Here is a 17352-nt window from a genome sequence, read left to right on the forward strand (position 1 = left end):
AATGGCATTATTCATATAGCTCAAACTTGAAAAATACACAGATGTCAAACAGAATAAATACATTTTGGGATATTTATACAGTGAAATACCGTACAGCAATGAAAAAGAAGAAACCATTTTGGCACTTACTTATGTGGGTGACTCTCACAGACATGTTGAATAAAAGCAGCCAGATGCAGTAGAGTATATACTTTTTTTTGAGACAGGGTCTCATTCACTCATCCAGGCTAGACTACAGTGGTGCGATGATAGCTCTCTGCAGCTTCCAACTCTGGGGTTCAAGTGATCCTCCTGCCTCAGCCTCTCAAGTAGTTGGGACCACAGGCGCACGTTGCCATGCCCATCTATGGAGGATCGCTCAAGTGATCCTCCCATTTTGGTAGAGATGAGATCTCACCATGTTACCCAGGCTGGTATAGAACTTCTGGGCTCAAGCAATCCTTCTGCCTCAGCCTCCCAAAGTGCTGAGATTATAGGTGTGAGCCACCACACCTGGCTGTGTATATGTTTGTTAATTCCATTTAGATAAAGTTAAAAGACAGGTAAGACTAATGATGGTCATATAATTCAGAATTGTGGTTACCATTGGAGTAGTTAATTATTGGGAAGGGACATGCATGAAGGAGGCTTCTGGGTTGCAGGCAGTACTCTGTCTCAGTCTGGATATATTGACTTGTAAAAATATTGAGTCATATACTTAGGGTTTGTACATTTTACTGAACCCTACAGTTTTAAGAAGGCTGAAAGTATGTACCAAAATGAAACACAAAAAAGAAGAAAGTAAAAGAAACAAAAGATTGACTGGATTGGGAGCCAGGAAAACTGAGATCAGACTTCAGCTCCACCACTAAACATCTGTGATTTTAGGTAACTCATTGACCTCTTTGCCTTAGTGATTGTATCTGTAAAATGGAAATAATCCCTGCCTTCTGTATTTCAATTAGGGTAAACACTTTCATCCTTTTATACTGCATTTCATTACATCATAGAGATAAACCTTTGAAAGCACATTGGAGGCTATTAAAAATATTCTGGATGTAAAGTGACATTATTTTCCTGTTAATACTTTTATACTTGTTGTATTAGTATTCTGTTTAATAAAAAGGACCGCATATAAAAATAGCAAAAGGGCCAAAGACTGGTCAGCTGAACCACATTTGTTACCTTTTTTTCTTTTTTCCAGACAGGGTCTTGCTCTGTTGTCCAGGGTGCAGTGCGGTGGCCCAATCTTGGCTGATGCAACATGCCCCTCCTGGGCTTAAGCTATCCTCCCACCTCAGCCTCCTGAGTAGCTGGGACTATAGGTGTACACCAACATGCTTGGCTAATTTTTATATTTTTTCTTTGTAGATGTAGGGTTTTGCCATGTTACCCAGGCTGGTCTCCAATTTCTGAGTTCAAGTGATATACCTACCTTGGCCTCCCAAAGTGCTTAGATTACAGGTGTGAGCCACTGCACCCGACCTATACTAGCTTTTGAATTCCTGGCAAAAATATAAAGTGACAGGATCAATTTATCTGACTTTTTCTCTTTTTTATATTAAGCCCTCCATCAAGTAGAAATTGAGCTCTTTCATGCAGGGTATGATGCTTCATGCTTGCAATCCTAGCTCTTTGGGAGGCCTAGGCGAGGGTATCAGTTGGAGTTCAAGTGAGCTGTGATTCGTCACTGCACGTTTAGCCTGGGCAATAGGGTGGGACCCTGTTTCTGGGGTCGGGAAAATTCGAGCTCTTTCAAAGTGTGCTGGGGTTTTATGCTGAGGATATAGTAGTGCACAATATCAATATGGTCCTTACAACTACAGAACTATAGAACTAAGGTTCTAGAGGGAATGACAGGTGGAAAACAAGGAAACAGACAAATGAATAAATAACCGCTGGCTGTAATGAGAGCCATAAATGAAGCACTCAGGACTGAGACAGAATCACTATTGAGGGGAACTTGCTTTAAGTAGTGGTCAGCCTTAGTGAGAGCTTGTTTAAGGAGTTGACATTAAGCTGACACCTAAAACCTCAAGGAAGAAACAGAGGTAGTGAAACAAAGTCTGAGAAGGTAGCCTGGACAATTTGTACTAAGCCCTGAGGTAGGAAGTGGCCTGTTGGAGAACCTGGCAGAAGAGGTTAGCACGGAGGTGGAAGGGGAGTGGTAATTTGATTTTTACTCTAGGCTCAGTGGAAAGCCGTTAAAGGTTTTTAAACTGGGAAATTGTGTAACTGGATTTACATTGTAAGATTACACGCAAGTGTTGGGTAAGTAGATGAACCTGTGGGTCTGGAGCTAAGATAATGTGTTGGAGGTATTTTGGTAATATCAGCATAAAGATAGCGCAAAGGAAAGAGGAAGGAGGAAGAGGATAGAGAGAAGACAACTGATGTCTGAGTGATAGGAAGCTTCAGCATTTAGAGGTCTGGTAGAGGAGGGGGAGCCAACCAATCCAACCAGGAGAGAAGGATCACCGACGTCAGAAGAAAACCTGGAGAGTGGTGTCACAAAAGCCAAGAGAGGCTAGCATTTCAAGGAGGAAGTGGCCATGCATGTGGAATGCTGCCAAGAGGGTAAAGTAAAATGAGGACAGAGAAGTAGCTCTTGGATGTGGCTACATGAAAGTGGACTCTTTTGCCAAAGTGGTTTCAGTGGAATGGTAGAGGCCGAAAGCTGACTGAAGAGGGAAGTTGATTGAAGAGGGAATGGGAAGTGAGGAAGCAGAGACTGTGTGTGTAGTTAATGATTCATTTTTCTGGGCAATCAGTTTAGATTTATACTTTGCTATCCCCAGGTATTTGAGGAGTCTTAAAAACCCATTCAGTAAGCCTAGGGGTTTGCATTATCCATAAATGGCTGTAGGAACTTAGTATTGGCCTTTGACTTCCAGTAATTTTTCTTTGGTTAGCATTTAATTGTTAATTTGAGAGATTCTGAATTTTGTAGGAGGCTTCCATGTATAGTAAAGCTGAGTATTCAATCTGTTAACTTCTAGAGAACTAGTATTATAAATAAATTGAAACTTGGATTATTTACCTTTTCAAGGAAGTAATTACAAGCCTTGAAAGTTATGCAAAAGCTATTTCATCTTGAAACACTTAGAAATTCATTTTGGTTTTTTGTGATTACAGTGTTCAGTAAGACAGACATCTAAATAGGGATTGCATTTGGCAGTTATGTACATGTTCTTGTTCTAAACTAAGCACTGTTTCTGTGGTTTAGATTTTTCCTTTATAAATAGAATTTTAATCAGTGTAGGTTAGATATTTTTCCAGGCATGTTATAATTAGCACTGGCTACAACTTAATCCTAAAATGTGTATAGTAAATCTAATAATATTTTATAAGCACTCCTACCATTAAATGAAAGCAGGAATTATTTGAATATTTTTAAAAATCTCTAGTGTATATCTTTCCAAAACTGTGTGGAAAGAATGTATGGCTATTAAAAAATATTAATACATAACTTGCTTGGTCTTGTCACCGAGAATGATGTTACTTATATTTTGAAGCCACATAGTCTTATATGCCATGATAGCTCATTCATATATTCTTTTGAATATACTATGTAGTAATGTAGTTACTGGAAGAAAAAGCATTGCTGTAGGATCTACTTTCCAAATGTGATATGTCTGCCAATTTAGGCCCAGTGATTTGGGAGGCTGAGGCAGGAGAATTGCTTGAGGCTAGGAGTTCGATTAAGAGCAGCCTGGTCAACATCGTGAAATCCTGTCCCTATTAAAAAAAAAACACCAAAAAACAAAAAACAAACCTAAGGACAAGCAATTTGGATTACAGGAAATTATTTAGTAGTATGGTTAAGAAGCACCCTCTCTGGTGTAAGATACACTTGGGGACCGGTCTCAGCTTTTTAGAATCTTAGATCATCAGAAGCAAGGAAAGTCAGAGAAACTGTCATAGCCAAGAGGAGCCACGGGAGACATGATGGCTAAATGTAATGTGGTATTCTAATGGGACCCTGGTGCAGAATAACATTAGATAAAAGCTAAGGAAATTTAGATAAATTTGGACTTTAGTTAATACAAATATAATATTGCTTCATTAGTTGTGACAAATGTATCTACTAATATAAGACATTAATATTAGGGGAAACTAAGTATAGAGTATATGGAAATTCTGTCCTATCATCACAATTTTAAAACTACTCTAGGCCAGGCACAGTGGCTCACACCTGTAATCCCAGCACTTCAGGAGGCTGAGGTTGGGGGGATCACTTGAGCCCAGGAGTTCGAGACCAGCTTAGGCAACATAGGGAGACCCTGTCTCTATAAAAATAAAATGAAATAAAATTAAAAACTACTCTAAAGTAAATAAGTTTATTAAGAAAAAGAATGTATTTTTATAACCATCTTTAGAAAATACAACCTGCCACACTTTGTAACTCTGATTATATGATTTAACCTTAGTAGACCTACTGTCTTTATCTTTAAAGTGAGGGTATAATGTGTCTACCTCCATAGGGTTGTTCTGAGGATTTAATGAAGCACTGCAAGCAAAAGAGCCTGGCAAAGTGTCTGGCATAGTGAATGCTCAACAAATGCTACTAGTGATGATGAAAACTCATCTTTAATTTTGTTTTAATGTCTGCATAAGCAAACCCACTTTCTTACATTTTGGTTGAGCTATAAGAGCTCTGGCATTGCAAACCAGACCCAGTTTAGGGTCTAGACCTACCATATCCATTTCCAGTTGTCTTAACTTGAATTTAAAACTAAAATTCCTAATGGATTTTAAAAGCAATTCTGCTTTATTCTCAAGCCTTAAATTTTATGGGCAACATAGTGAATGGGAACGAGTACTGAATAGGAATTAGGAGACCTGACTTTTAGGCCCCAGTTTGCCACTAAATAGTTTGGTGATTTGGGGAAATTTCTTTTACCTTTTTAGAAACTTCATTTTCTCGTTAGTAAAATGGGAATGTTGAACTGGATGCCGGTTATTTGTGAAATTGAGTTACATTGATATCTAGGTGAGAAATGGGCTTCAGAGCAGTCACCTTAGAGGTTTTGTCTTCCCAGGAGGCCTCCTAGGAAAATTAGTCTATTACTCATGTTTACATCTCATTTCGGACCAAATATAAGTGGCCCTGCTTGCTGATCCATCATATTCTCTGTATTAGGCCCCATGAGACTCTTTAATTGCTTCAAAAACTCAAATTCGCTTTCAGAGTTTGGAGATTTGTTACCATTCATTGAGGATAATTAATAGAATGTGCTAAAAGTTCTGCAGGGATTTCCCATAAAGGAGTTCTAAAAATACTGTAAGCAGTGACAGCATTGTGGGAGTAAGTATTGTGGCCTTCCCAAATCAGTCATTTTGAAAGCCACAGGGCTCTTTTGGAAATAATTCTGGCATTATTATTATTATTTTTTAATGTATTTACTCATTGTATAATGTGATTCTAGTTTTGAGACTTTTAAACTTTTAGGGTCTTCTCAGTTTCATTATAACTTCCTGGCTTTGCCATTAACCAATATTATTTTATTGTAATTTTAAGATAATAGCGCTAGGAAAGTACTGTGGGCAAGAACTGTGTTGTGCAGAATAAAATCTCTAATGCAGATCTAGTTTCTGTTTCTTTGTCCAGAGCTTAGAGGAAAGCTTGGCCACACATTGTATAAATGTTAGCCATCAAATTTTAATATGACTAGAACTATTATGATCAGAGTGTTTAACTGTGTGTACATTTGAGAGTGTAACATTTAGTAACATATTTGACAGTTTAAAAAAAGTGATTTCATTTTAAAATAATTAAGTTGAACTATTTATTAAATATTTCATTTTTCCATATGTGTTTTAAATTGAATTTCAGTGACCTAAAATTCTGTTTGTAGAAATAACTTTGCACATCTTTTACTATGGTGTGGTATGGTATATGTATGTTAGATTTTTTAAAAACAGTAACTCACTTAAGCAGAAAGTTTATTAAACCCTGACTAATTAAATTATCCAAACATGAACAGACTGCTATATGGTACCACTACTGGTTTTTGTAATATTAACAAGTCACTTAGTGTGATCTTTCACCAGTGAATAATTGCGTATTTTCCATGGAAAGCATTGTGATAAGAGATATATACTACTATTAGAAACCATTAACTTTAGAAATTATCAGCAGATGTTTTCCATGCATGGTCGGCTTCATTTGGTTTGGTTCCCCCTTAGCTGAATAGTTCTAACTTGACTGGAAAGATATATGGCTAACATTTACATGATGTGTTTGGAACGTAATGAAGCACTACACTAGACTTTCAGTTAATGGAATTTGTACCATTTTAATTTTTTGGACAGCTTTTTTCTCTATTTTTAAGGAGGTGTCATGTGCAGTGCCATCTTTTTCAATACTTGCCATTAGTGATATGTAAGGAAGAAAGGTTGAAGAAGTGATTTTTTATAGAACTATTATTTTATTAGAGGTTAGGAAATAACTTTCTTTCTTTAATAAATTCACATTTCCATTGTCATAAATAGTTCCTCTTAAGTGTTCACTTTTTTTAAGATTAAAGTTTAACACTTTCATTCCAAATAAAATTTATTTTTATCTCACGGTTGAATGATGACATTTGAATTTCCCTAGCAAAAAGAGCACTTTACTTTCTTCATTGCTATATTTAATGTTAACTAAACATTTTCCTATGTAACCTGTAGTAAATAGGAAAATAGTAGATAATGCCATTTTTAGTGAAAAGTAGTTCATTTAGGAATGGAACTTTTGATTGATGCTATAGGAACATCTGGATTAATGCTATTGCAGATTGTTCTTAGCATGCTAATTTACTACTTTCTTAAACTCCCTTTTTGGCTTAGTATTTGTCATATATGTTATATGTTTATAGAATAGTTTGAAATTGGGTTCAGAAGAGTCAGATACCTTTCTACCTTTTCAGCATGTATTTTGAGTATAGTTTATATGTGTGGTCTGGTAAGCCTTTCTGCTCACTCCCAGATAACTCTTGTTTTGTATATTTAAACCCTTACAGCTTTTAGGAATAAATCTTTTCTAATTTCCAAAGCAATACAGGCTTGTTAGAAAATATTAAACCACTAAAAATACATGATAAACTGGAAAGTGACGGTAAATCCTCATTGCCTATGGCATAAAGACTGACTTTGTTATAGTCAGGAAAGAGCATTATCTTAGAAAGAACTTTTGACAGCCTTAACTGACCTGTTAAAAATTTTTTTTAGTATAAAAACTTACAGCATGAAATTTTTATATTGTTATCACATTATATATCTTACAGAAGTTGAATTATAAAATTCAGCTTTATTAACAAGATATGAACTTGTATTTATTCTCATTTCATTGTAGAATGGTAGAAAATTTGACATATATTGGGGATTGGTTTTAAGTTTAGCGTTTGAGAACCACTGAACTAACCACCCTTACTCTTCTCTCGCTGCTCCCCAGAATACAGCCAGACTTGTCCTCACTCTTCCAGTGTACTGTTACTTAGCTTTGATTTGCTTGTTTTTGTTCATGTGGTTCCCTCCTTCCCAGTTATGTGCCACCCATCCTCCATTGTTCATTTCAAATCCTCCAGTGGCAGAGACTACCAAATTCCTACTAGAATTTGTTCTCTTCATCCTGAACCTGGAGCTAGCTAGCTCTTGTTTTCCTTGTGACTGAGTTCTAGCCAATGGAATGTGAGTGGAAAATGATATGTAGTGTTCCTCCACATTCTTTCCTTTTTTGCTAGGTGATGTGAAACCATGGAAGTGCAGAGCCACAGTGCAAGCAGCCTAGGTCTCTGAATGACTATGTAAGAGAGTTGCCCCACCAATGTGAGCCTTCCTCCTCCACCCTGTGATTATTACATATGCAAGAGGTAAATTACTTTGTTAAGCCATAATGTGTTTGGTGCTATTTGCTACTTCAGTTCCACCTACTATAATAACCTACTTTCTCTAGGAGGTAGTTCCTGACCATGCTAGTTCACGTAGATTATTTTTTCTCCTAAAATTCTATGATATTTACTAGTTACTTTTAATTCACATTTTTAAGAACCGAAAACAAAGGCAGAAAGGAAGATGGTATGCATTTAATTTATACATGTCTTGCTCACATAGATGGTAGGCCTTTGGAAGAAAGTGACTTTGCTTTACAATTCTTTTGTGTTTCCCATGGAACCCAGCTAAGACACTCAGTAAAGACTTGAAAGAAGGCAAAGTTGAGAACAAATCTTTAAAGCATAGATACTGGAGTCTGCAATGGTGTTAAGTTCAGTGACCTTCATTTATTTTAGTTTTCTCTGATTAGTTGTCCTTGATTATAAAGGAGAAAAATGATATAGAAAATCCATAATTTAATAAATTGAAACAGACATAAAATAATGACATTTGTAGTAGGGTAGCCATTTCCTTCTTTCCTCTCTCTCCCTTTTTCCCTTCTGTAAACATTAAACTTTTTTTTTTTTTTTTTTTTTTTTTTTTTTTTTTTGAGACGGAGTCTCGCTGTGTCACCCAGGCTGGAGTGCAGTGGCGCGATCTCGGCTCACTGCAAGCTCCGCCTCCCGGGTTTACGCCATTCTCCTGCCTCAGCCTCTGAGTAGCTGGGACTACAGGCGCCCGCCACCACGCCCGGCTAGTTTTTTGTATTTTTAGTAGAGACAGGGTTTCACCATGTTAGCCAGGATGGTCTCGATCTTCTGACCTCGTGATCCACCCGCCTCGGCCTCCCAAAGTGCTGGGATTACAGGGTTGAGCCACCGCGCCCGGCCGTAAACATTAAACTTTTACAATGTGTCATGTTTTAGGCCCCAGGGAGTATAGCAGTTAATAAAACAAACAAAAATCTGCCTTTCAGAGTTAACAGAAAATAAGTAAAACATTTGAAATGCTAAATACAACCAGTCCTAAGAAAAATAGAGATTTAGGGTGAGTGGACAGCAATATGAGTGGTGCTTGAAGTGTGTTAAATGAGGATGAGATGTGTTAGGTGGAGTTGAAGTGTGTTACATGACGCTGGTGTTATAATTTAAGTTGTACAGTCAGCAAAGTCCTGTCTGAGGGAGTGACTCTTGGGCTAAGTGCTGAACCAGGTGAATAGAAACCATGTGGCTACCTGGAGAAAGAGCTGTTAAGGAGAGCAGACCACAAGCACTCCTTAACCCAGGGTGAGAGTGATGCAAGTGTTCTAAAATTGTGATTATTTCACTACTCTGAATATACCAAAAATCATGGAGTTGTACACTTTAAATGTGTAGATTTTATGGTATGTGAATTATATCTTAATAAAGCTGTTAAAAAGAAAAACCATCAAAGCTTTAGAGGTCTTCAGCATCAACCCAGGGAAAAACTCTGGTTTCCTTACTGCTCTTTTTAGAGTGTTTGGCTTTGTAGTAGTTGTAGTTACCACAGTGAATCACATGAATTTTTTTCCAGTTAGGTCTAGAGACCGTGAATCACAGCAATCATTAGGAATATTAGTAAATTTGTATCAGATTACTTTGGCTGTAAGGTTTTAAAATTTCCAACACTAAAATTTGGTCATGTATGTGCAATCTTCATAGTTTGCTGCTAAAGTAACAGTAGATTATTATCATACATTTATAACTTGGAGAAAAAGGGTAATGTTGGCTTCATGCTCAGTAATGACTGATTTCAGATTGAGATTGTGCTGACTTTGCAGCCACATCCCTCACCAACATGGCAATTGCCTGATGGCACCAACCTTGGAACTGTCCTTACTTTCTCTTTTCTTTTAATGGTTTATATTGAAAACAGCTTGGTTGTCCCTGACTCTTGCTTTTTCAGATTCTGACTCTTAGATACTATCTTTCATTTTTTCCTCTGGAAATAAGTTTTAGCACTCAGTAACTCCCACATTCCAGATTCCAGCCACCTAGGCTGCATTAATTTAGACCCCTTTCCCTAGACGCTGAGAATTGTAGAGCTAGAAAGAGTCTTGGAGTGCAGAGTTGTGTAACAAGTCAGTGCAAAGCTCGTGTTAGGTTCTCAGCAATCCTGAATTCTGTCCTCAGTGTCTGTTTCCAATATCATTACTATATTTCCATAAGGAATTAACAAATGATGCTCCCCAAAGGCAGTCACCTTGACCATAAGGAGATTCTTCAGATCCTATTACAATGTTAAAATTATGGACTCGAACTTTGTATCTAACATCAAATCATTTCCTCTCAATCTGTAATCATTTTTTGGCCCAGGATCAGTTTTCCATTGTACTGATATGTTAGCATATGACCTCATCCTGGTTTACAGTTGAGAACATGTGACTTAGACTATAGATCTAGCCCTAGATCTGCTACAATGTGACCCTGGCAAGTATCTTAATCTTATTAAAGACATTTTGTATTTCAGATATAGTTCTGATAGCAGCATTCCCCTTTCCACCTTTGTACCACACAAGTGAGTGGGCTTGGAGAATACGGTTCTCAACATGTGAGTACAGTGAAAGCATATTTAATGTTATCTTCTTTACCTTCCTAGACTCAGTGGGGAAGAAAGGGAGGAATTTCCACTCCAAGAAGTACAACTTCTTCACGGTTTCTTACTACATAGGCAAGACAAGGTGGGGAAAGAGCCTATTCTGTCCCATCTGGTCAAGGAAGAAAGGGTAATTCTGCTAAGAGGTCTGTGTAAGGCAGGGATCAGGGCGTGCTCTGTGGCCCCACCCCATCCTGAAGAGAGCCAGTGAGGACTCTAGTTGCTTCTGTACAAGCAACCCACCATTGCACTTAAAACATGCAAAAAACTGGTCACTCTCTTAAACTTCACGTGAAGCATTTGTGTCTACATCCAAACTGATGTGTCTTAATCTAGCTATACCAGCCTCCTTTTAATAACTAATAATAACCAGCATTTACTCAATATGTGTACTCTGCACCAGTTGCTGTTCCAAATACTTTATATGTATTAACTCATCTGATTTTCACAACCCTTTGATGTGTAGGTACTGCTATTATCACCCCTATTTTTTACAACTGAGGAAGTAACAGGTTGGAAATTTCACTTATTAAGTGGCCAAGCTAGGCTTCAAACCTGGATAGTCTGACCACAGTCTTAGCTAATTTAGGGGCTACCCTGATTTTTTTTTTTTTTTTTTGAGGTGGAGTCTCACTCTGTCGCCCAGGCTGGAGTGCAGTGGCGCCGTCTCGGCTCACTGCAAGCTCCACCTCCTGAGTTCAAGTGATTGTCCTGCCTCAGCCTCCCAAGTAGCTGGGACTACAGGTGCGTGCCACCAGGCCCAGCTCATTTTTTGTATTTTTTTTAGTAGAGATGGGGTTTCACCATGTTAGCCAGGATGGTCTCGATCTCCTGACCTCGTGATCTGCCTGCCTCGGCCTCCCAAAGTGCTGGGATTATAGGTGCGAGCCACCGTGCCTGGCCCAGGGCTACCCTGATTTTGAAGAGGAGTTTGATTGTAGGAAGACTTAGGACTCAAAAAAGGAAATTTTCCTGGTAACCCTTATAATACACTAAATTATTTTACTTCTCTGGGTTTCTTCATCTGTAAAGTAGAGTTTTGAGAAACTAGGTACTTTAAATGCTTCCTGTTTGAAAAGTCTAAGATTTTGAATTATAATACCAAATTGTTACTTGTTTTCAACAAATTTAATACAGCATGGAATATTTACTTTTGTAGTCATCAGTATGCAATATACACACCTATGTGCAGAAGTATATTAAGCAGCACTGTCCAATATGGCATCTACTAGACTAATACATAGCACTGACTATTTGTGATGTGGCTAGTCAAATTGAGATATGTTGTAAGTGTAAAATACACACCAGATTTCAAAGACTTAGTATGAAAAAATAAATGTACAGTGTCTTGTTAATTTATTTTGGATTGATTACATGTTGAAATGATAACATTTTAGACATACTAGGTTAAATATATTATATACTTTTTAAAAACGTAGCAACTAGAAGAATTAAAATTACGGTTGTGGCTTAGATTATATTTCTGTTGGATATTGCTATTGTAGAAAGTCCTAAATGAGAAAGAAGGTATAGTTTATATGGGAAGGAAACTCATCTGGTGAAATAGAAGATAGTATGTATCTGGTAAACCCAAGTACATCTGTAAATATATTGGCCATGGATAAAAGTATATGTTTGATAAAATATATTAATTGAAACAGTAAATATATTAGTGCCATGTGTAATTCAGTAGTATATTTATTGAGCACTTACCATATACCAGCCACTCTTCTAAGCACTTTACATATATTAACTCAATACTTATCCTGAGGTAGGTACTGTTATTACTCATGGAGGCACAGTGAGGTTGTTAACTTGCTTTTAAGGCTACATTGTTAGTGGAGTGAGTAATGGAGTTAGACAGGGTCTGTATAGTTTGCCTCCAGAACCTGTGCTGTCAACCATTGTGTTGTATTGCCTTATTAAACTAGGTGACCTTATGATTTACTGTATTTCTGACTCTCATTATTTCATATGGTAGTATGTGCATAGATAACCCACTAGAATTTAAAAGCTTAGCAGATGGCCTTAGTACCAGCTTGTATTTATATTTTGCTTGTAGATTTATTTTTAATTTCCCAAGAGTGAATATTTATTTGTAGCTACCACTTCTAAGGCTGGTTGTTTATGCCTTAATTTTAGCCTATTAATTGCATTTGTGGTAGTACTCCACAACTTTTGTATGTTATATGTAGATGGTGTAACTGTACTTTCTGGGAGAAATGTACATGGCCAAATAATAATTTAAATTAGTGATAAGAAAAGGGAATATAGGAATTTGCTGTTGGATTTACTCTGCTTAGAACCTTTAATTGCAAAAAAGATAAAAAATGTGTGTTTTAAATGGTTTTATTCCTAAAGGGAAACTGTAATGCCATGTCTAGGTTGAGCATACTTTAGGCATTTATATATCATATGTATCAATACATATATTTAAGTACCATCTTATTTAACTTGTAACCTAAAATTTTAAAAAATACACATTTTCTGGCTACCCAGTAGGTAAGGATCATACAAGAATAGATGTAACAGGTCTCTGACGTGTAGAAATAAGACATACATGAAAAAAAGTGAGATAAATATCAGTTTTACACAATAACACTATGTACGTTATGAATAGATAAGTCTTATACTTCTAGGGAAAGAAGGAGACTTTTTTGAACTGATGGTTTGGGTAGGGTTACTGTAGGAAGAGAGAATTGAGCTGGTCTTGCAGGATGGGGTTGAATTTCCTTAAGAGGAGTAAAGCGGGTATATGAGCAGATGCTTAGACATGAGGTATAAATTGAGCTTGGGCAATAGAAAGAATTCAGCTGTGGCTTGAGTATAGCGTTAAGAAGCTGAATAGTTAGAGGAAATTTCAAAAATTAACTTGGGGCCAGGCTGTAGAAGACCTTGAATTTTAACAGTAGGAGTTTGGACTCCTTAAGAAGTTAAGAGTTGGGGGCAGAAAAACAGAAAAGAAAAAAAAAAAAAAACCCTTTGGGTATAGGATACTTTTTCCTTGAGTTACTGCTTATGTGATGAACATCACTAATAAGTTATGTTCTTGACCTAAAATGCTAGATATTTTTAGTTCTTGGTAATAAGCAATACTGAAGAGCTTGCTTTCTTTGTTACTAGTAAAATCTAGTGCATGAAATTGACTTGTTAGCATAATCTCAGATTTCTTGGTTGGAAGAATTTTTATCACATAGCAAATAACTTGACAGTTGTCTATTTTTAGAGATGACAAATCAGTATTTTGCACTGACTGTGAATTTCATTTATACATTTCCACATACTGTAAATTTATCCCCTTATTTTTGGGGCACATTAAAATTAGCTCTTTTTTAAAAAGCTCTGGCTTATTTTGGCACCACTACCTTATTAGCCCAGACCCGTGGGCTACATTGTTTAACCTACTGAACCCCATGTTTTTTGTTTGTAAAACTGGAAAGGCACCACCCTCCCAGGGGTGGTGAGATTGTCTAGTGAAGCAAGACAGTTGCAGTGATGTCTGGCACACACGTGGAGGTAGATACTCAGTAAATTTTGTCTCCCTTCCTCCTAAGATTGAAATGGTTGTGAGCAGAGAGTTAAAATAGACTTTCTTATTATTTAATACAGACTTTCATATAGTGGAGCTCAAGGAAATTTAGAAGGCAGTAACTTTTGTGAAGTCTGACTTTGTTATAACTTGGATTTTTAAAATGTTGATATATCAATAGAACTTAGTGATGTTTTAAAAAATAAATTGGCAACTGTTTCATGAGAACGTACATAAAAAACTGAACAATCAAAGGACTGAAGTATTTCTACAAAGTCATTTTATTTCATGAGCTAAAAACTGTGGCATTGAAAGCAAATGAAGTCCAGGAGGAATATTCTCATACCAAGTATGTTCTAGATCATGCTGTTAAAGAAGTGCAGTTAAATTTTTTTAACTGACTTTTTTTTCTTTTGACATACATCAGTAAATGTTAATATATGTGTAGTTGTGTAACCCCCAACTCTAGTCAAGATACAGAACAGTTCTGTCGCTCTAGAAAACTCCTTGTGCTATCCCTTTATTGTCACATTCTCTCCCTAACCCCTGGTACCACTGATCTTTTTTCTTCTTCCTTTATGGACTAGAATAATGGGGGCTGTCAAATCAGATGAATATCTTAAATATGATACCAACTAAGATAAAATGTTGAAATATCAAATTAGGTAATGGTCATGGAAGTTCTTAGTACATAGAGGCATTAGTTATTTAAAAAGTAGTTTTGACTGGGCAAAGTGGCTCATGCCTATAACCCAGCACTTTGAGAGGCCGAGGTGGTAGGATCTCTTGAGGCCAGGCGTTCAAGACCAGCCTGGTCAACATAGTGAGATCCTCCCATCTCTGCAATCAGTCAGTCCAATAACTCAATAACCAACTAAGTAATTAAAAATAAATAAATAGAAAAATAAAAAAAAAATTGGCCAGGTTATGATGGTGTGTGCCTGTTGTCACAGCTGTTCAGGATGATGAGGCAGGAGGATCACTGGAGTCCAGGAGTTTGAGGTTGCAGTGAGCTATGATTGCGCCACTGCACTCCAGCCTGGGCGACAGAGCGAGACCCTGTCTTAAAACCAAAAAACAAAAAGACCAAAACCAAAACCAAAATAGTTTAATATATAATATTAAGTCAGTGGGTGAAGTTTAGCAGAACTCTTCTACAGAGTCAAGTTTGTGTAAATTTCGACAGCTTTTTTCTTCAGAGGCTTTTAGGCTTATTTTTGAAAGACTTGTTTCACATGGTCCTGATAGCTGGAAATCCCTGTATTGTCTTTTAACCTCATATTGTTCCTAAGTGAAAGTGGACAGTAATATCTGCCTTGAAAGGTTATGATTATTAAGTGTTATGATATCCAAAAATATAAACCTGTAAATATAAGTATACATACATATATGTAAGTGTGTGTATGGGGGGTGCCTTCTTTTATTTATTTATTTTTTTGAAAAAAAAAAAAAAAATCTGCAGTAGCTTTGGAATGTTGGCTTGCTCAAGGGGTGCCATGTCTTCTTAATTTCTGTATTCTCTCCCCTGCTCTTCCCATGGAAAAATTGATCAGTTGATCCTCAAAGCTTCATCTTTCTGTTTTAATCATTTTTGATATTTTTTGTGAAATGTATCACCAATTTCTCTGTTTGGGGGTGGAGGGAAGTATATTAAATCTATATGTTTATCTTAATGATTCCAGGTTTGGTTCACAATATAACCATTCCATGAAGTGTGATTTTTTTTTTTTTTAAATTGATCATTGGGACATATGGGCTGAATCTTTGCCAATCCCAGAACTTCCTTTTGAACTTGGGTTTGTCAGTTCCTATTATAAGATCATTTTGCTTTTGACATTTTAATCTTTTCTTAAAAGTAAAGTACATAGTATTCTGCTATGTAATATTTTAGGCAGTAAGATGTAATTGCTTTCCTACAAATTTAATTATTTAATCAAGTGCAGAAGCAGATTTAGGATTTTTTGTTCTTGCCCACAAATCATTATGTACACTCTCTTTATCAGTGTTCTTTGTCTCATTATTTGTGCTCAAAATATTCATAAAATCAGTAAATTATAGAACTGGAAAGAACCTTCAAGACCATCTAGTCTGTTAATGTTTAATTCTGTCTAATCCATAGCCCCCTTTCATATTAAATATTTCTAATACTCTCCTTACTAATACTCTAATACTCTCAGTGTCCTGAAATGAAATTCCTAATGAAAATTTTTACCCCATAAAAAAAAGAATCAATATAGTAATAATTCTCTAATTGCAATATAAAGGAAAAATGAAAGGAATGTAATTTAAAATGCAATATAAGGTATGATTATGCTAGAAGTTAAAAAAAAAAAAAAAAAGGAAAGAAAAATCACCAACAGATTCCAAAATGCTCTTAGATGGGTAGTGCCATTTTGTTGAGAACCACCAATGGAGCCCCAATCTTCTCATTTCATAGGTAAAGAAAGTAAGGGTGGGGGTGAAAGGACAGAGGAGAGGGTGTTGGATGGATTACACAGGTGTGATTGTTGTAGAGTGTGAGTCCTGGAGTATAAGTCTAAGCAGTCAGTAGGTATCAAACTTCTTTGCCTCATGGTTTTTCTAAAGATTTACATGAAAACATTTTTTGTTTTTTGATGAGATAGGTGGTTATGTATTATTCTTGACTTCTTTGCTGTGGAGATACACATAATATATTGGGGTCTGTATTAGTCTGTTCTTGCATTGCTGTGAAGAACTATCTGAGACTGGGTAATTTATAAAGAAAAGAGGTTTAATTGGCTCATGGTGCCACAGGCTGTACAGGAAGCGTGGCTGGGGGCGTCTCAGAAAACTTAACAATCTTGGCAGAAGGCAAAGGGGAAGCTGGATTGTCTTACATGACCGGAGCAGGAGGAAGAGAGAGAAAGGGGGAAGTGCTACACATTTTTATAAACAATGAGATATCATGAGAACTTATTATTATGAGAACAGCAAGGGGAAAATCTGTCTCCATGATCCAGTCACCTCCCACCAGGCCCCTCTTCCAACATTGGGGATTGGAATTTGACACGAGATTTGGGTGAGGACACAGACCCAAACCATATTGGGATCCCTCTTTCTGAATTAGTTGGTTGCGGGAATCCTGTAGGGTAAGGCCAGCTCAATGTACCTTTTGCCTCTGATTCTGTCCTTGGCACAGAGTAGCCTCTCAGTTAGTGGAGTTTCTTGGGGTCTTTCTTCCGGGTATTGTATAGGTGGTGGACATGTGGACACGTGTATGATAACTAGAGGATGTTCAGTAGGATCAGCGATACCTCCAGTGCTTCCATTATCTGGCTTTATGACTTGGGCACAAACCCATTTTTTTGTTTGTAAAATTCCTACCTTTTCTGTCTTGTAGGTTGCCGCAAAGG

At 36.9% G+C, this 17352-nt stretch overlaps 1 protein-coding gene across 13 annotated transcripts in view; it reads left to right on the plus strand.

Annotated features, from left to right (window-relative positions):
- LCLAT1 (lysocardiolipin acyltransferase 1) overlaps positions 1-17352 on the plus strand; it is a 226405-nt gene that overhangs the window by 42317 nt on the left and 166736 nt on the right. The window contains exons 3-5 of one of the 13 annotated variants that reach the window (XM_031655039.1): positions 730-867; positions 7704-7832; positions 10324-10404. The exons of 11 other annotated variants lie outside the window; for them this stretch is intronic. The gene's annotated coding sequence lies outside the window, so the exon portion shown is untranslated. The remainder of the gene's footprint in view (positions 1-729; positions 868-7703; positions 7833-10323; positions 10405-17352) is intronic. One more of the 13 variants, XM_021924710.2, reaches the window with a different exon arrangement.

The sequence above is a fragment of the Papio anubis genome, chromosome 14 (genome assembly GCF_008728515.1).
Source record: "Papio anubis isolate 15944 chromosome 14, Panubis1.0, whole genome shotgun sequence".
NCBI lineage: Eukaryota > Metazoa > Chordata > Mammalia > Primates > Cercopithecidae > Papio > Papio anubis.